The sequence below is a fragment of the Rhopalosiphum padi genome, chromosome 2 (assembly GCF_020882245.1).
Source record: "Rhopalosiphum padi isolate XX-2018 chromosome 2, ASM2088224v1, whole genome shotgun sequence".
NCBI lineage: Eukaryota > Metazoa > Arthropoda > Insecta > Hemiptera > Aphididae > Rhopalosiphum > Rhopalosiphum padi.
The window spans coordinates 14,042,218-14,046,177 of NC_083598.1; the positions used below are offsets into that span (position 1 = coordinate 14,042,218).

General features: G+C 28.8%; 1 non-coding gene across 1 annotated transcript; it reads left to right on the top strand.

Annotated features, from left to right (window-relative positions):
* The first annotated feature begins 3,038 nt into the window (after nucleotides 1-3,038).
* Trnah-gug (transfer RNA histidin (anticodon GUG)) lies at nucleotides 3,039-3,110 on the top strand. The gene has a single exon. It is a non-coding gene; the product is annotated as a tRNA-His (tRNA).
* The last annotated feature ends 850 nt before the right edge of the window (nucleotides 3,111-3,960 follow it).

Sequence of the window (3,960 nt, forward strand, 5' to 3'; positions counted from 1 at the left end):
GTTGATTCTAATTTTAATATATAGTATGATGGTAACAATTATTATTAGTCAATGAATTTAAACGTTTCCGGAACATATAACTAAAACCTTTAATTTTAAAAATAATAACAATATCTAGGCAACAAGTAAAAAACATACCTACTTGTAAGGTGGTTCATTTCAATCAATAGTATATATAGTTTTTATACACTGTGTTAAAATATTGAGACCCTTGCTGATCTGATGTAAATTCTATAAAAGCTTAATTCGTTGACATCTTTTTGTGAAACTCAATCAAAGCGATTTTAAGAATATGATGTTTTAACTTTGGTATGATTAAAAAAAACTGACCATGTTTAAAAAACGTTTATCCTACCCACAAATTCATATTTCGAAAATCGTCTAATTCTTGAAAAGATGTTATCAATCTTAAGTTTGTATTATAGAATTAAAATAAGACCAGCAAAATCATACAATTTTGTCACAGCGAAACTTTTTTGTTGTTGAAAAAGTGACAAAATTGTCACCCTGAGAGTGTCTATTATTTAATAAGCAATGAAATTCTGATAATCCCCATAGTTATAGGCATGTTCTGTGGTAGTAAAAATATAAGTTAACACTGTGTTAACAGGCTGTATGGAAAATAAAAAAAATCAATAAATTTTAACAATAAAAAGTTAGTACACACGAAAAAAGAAATCATATCTCACAGAATATAGCCAAATTTTGCTAATTTATTTTCTATTACTTTTTGTTTTGGCAAAAGTAAAACTTTATTTATATCACATTGAACTCTAAGTATTATTGCTTATTATAGCAGCATTATCGGGATTGTTTTTCTTTAGGGGGAGGCTGATAATTTGTAATACAAGATTATATAGGAGTGACTTAACTAGGATTTCATGATAGATAACAGATTTCACAGTTAAACAACATTCATGGTTAAGACTAGTGCAGTATAATATCTTCACAGAATAATGAAAGCGTTTTTAAATTTGACTTACATTTTTGGGTGGACTGCAGTCACTAGGTCGCTGGCTGTGTACTGCGTAGGTACATCTAATATTTAGACACTGTAATACTATATTATCATAATCTTCATCGCTGTGTAGCCCTCTAGTGTTGTAATACTACCGTACCTTATTTATTGTGTATTTATAAATGGTGGGTAGCTGATATGATGTTGTATAGTTGTCTATACCTTAAAGTACACCGACCCGAGTATAATTATAATTTATATAATTATATTCTACCTGCGTTTACCACAAAGGATAACTTCTCACCGTATATCCAGTGTCGGACGTATTGTTGTATTTGTCAATGTTGACTACACTAGATTTGACGTGTTGTACGCCCTGTGGAAATTCGAACAACACGAACAGCCACATTTTCCAGACGCAGGTATTAGACGCGTTCTATAACAGTGTATATATACATGTAAACACAAATTTACGCAATTGGTTGTTCGTGACACGATAACAATAAATATCCTGAGAGTCAGAGTGATTCAGCGAGAGAGAGTGAGAGAGAAAGAGGTATTTATTTTCTTCGTGTTGTGATTTAATATATTGTTACAAAATACAAATATCGTGTCGAGTTAAAATAATATATTGAAAACAATGAAAACCCATCACTCATCGGCTATAAGCCAACATGATGCATGACGTATGTATAATATTGCCGAAAACGAACGGCAAAAAATCAGAAGTAAAAATGCTGCGCAGTGATGAGTAGGACCATTTCAATTCATTTATCAATCAGTTGTACGAATCAATTAATGACTTTAGACTATAAACACGTTCACGGCCGAGGGGTAAATTTGGTAGGTCTTTAGATAAACCAAAGTAAAATATTAAAAATATCGTAACAATAAAAAAATAAGAATAATAACTCAATCTTTTGGTCAAAATTTAAACCAGATAATATATAAATCAAACGTATAAATAAACCACAACAAAATAAAATTTGTTAAAATAAACCGGAGTAGACTAATCCCACCTAAACATAATATTGACCGTGTCACACATATGTCTGAACGCGGCCGTGAACGTGGTTAGGGTATCTCGATTGCACAGTACATCTATTATGTGGATTTCGTCAGATAACTGACATCAGTGATATCAGTATATTATTGTATATTATGTACATCAGTATATTTTATATTATTTTATGGACAGTTTCATTAATATTGTATAGCTATGTGGCTTATATGCCTATATAGAATATTTATTATGCAAATGCAACGCACAGTTATAATAATTATTTTAACGGTTATATTTATATAGGTACCTACACTTATATATGACTCTTGAGATATCGGGATACCGGCGATACCGCAGATACAAACGGTGTACCTATAATAGATTTATTGGTAATAAAGACGTTTTCTCGTTTATAAAGTATTAAAATATATTTATTTTTAATTTATTAATTAAAAGGACGTAGAACCGGCATATTGTGTTGTTTCCGTCTTACACACGTGCGATATATATATTATATATAACAGGGGCGGCCAAACTTTTTTTGGCCGCGATCTACTAAAAATATACTTCACCTTTGAGGATCGACTTCCATTTATCGATAATGTTGTTAACTACCACCATGATTAATTTTCGTGTGCGTAGCCTAAAAATAAATTCTAACAAGATCGATTTTAAAATCGTTTGCGATCGACCGTTTGGCCGCCCCTGATATATAAAATCATTATTATTTTTTGTTTAGACTTTATTTCCACCACCCTCATGGAGTGGGGCATTTGCACATTTCTGCCCTTGGCTACTTAATGTTTCACACAGATCTAAACTACAGATCTTTATTCTAAATTACTTACAAGTTATAAAGCTTAATTTAATTTAGTTGTGATGACCAACATGTACTTAAAACATTGAATAAAAGCAAATAGGTAATGTAAAATTTAAAAAGACCAAATATAGTTACATATTCGAGTACAGAGTAATACGACTATACGAGTATTTATATTTCATAACTACATATTTATAAATATTTAAGAAACCCACATTATACTTAAATAAAATAAATATACACGAAATTCAATATCTGCCGTGATCGTCTAGTGGTTAGGACCTTGCGTTGTGGCCGCAATAACCCAGGTTCGAATCCTGGTCACGGCACAGAAATTTTTGCTGTTTATTTCGTCGATTCTCGCGTATTGTACTTATTTTTATTTTTTATGTTTGATATTATTCTTTATTAATATAACTACTTCTTTTAGTTTTTTTTCTCAATGGGTTAGGTATTTTTTTTAAATATATTAGTTATTATTGTAGTTGGCAAACATTTTACATAATATAAATTTTGCTTACTGGCCAATATATTTAAAATAAAAACTTGATTTTTCAGAAGACAATGATTTTCAATAAATTGTTTTCAATTTTTGTACATAATTTCAAGTCCTTACAATATAGTATTTTTTATTGTTATAATGTTTTAAGTTTTTACTCTTGAATAAAAACATATATTTTGATTTTCATAATCCGAAGCAAAAAAAAATAAAAAAAATATTATTTAGAATATTTCTATCCGTGTAAATAAATGTTTAAACAAATACGTAACTTATTAGTAATACATACTATTATAACTGATATATATTTAAATTTTTTAGATGTGTGAAATAGTAGACTAAAATATCGCGTTGTACCATAACCTACTTCAGTACCACTTCACTCATCTTTAAATACTTGTAACTCTTAGACCACTTGACAAAATTAGATTTGTATACATCTTAGTACTCTAAAAAATATTCTACTTTAAAACAAAGAGTTAAAAAGCATGTTGTCATCAAAAGAAATAAACTAGTAAAAATAATATTTTTAGAAAAATATCGTTTCTCTATTACTTAAAATTATATCAAATAAATATTTTCGAAAACGTTAATAATTTTTAAAATTATAAGTGTTATGTTAAAGTATAGTGTTTCACTCAGTTGTTTTTTTAAAATATTATTAAGATTATCAAACATTT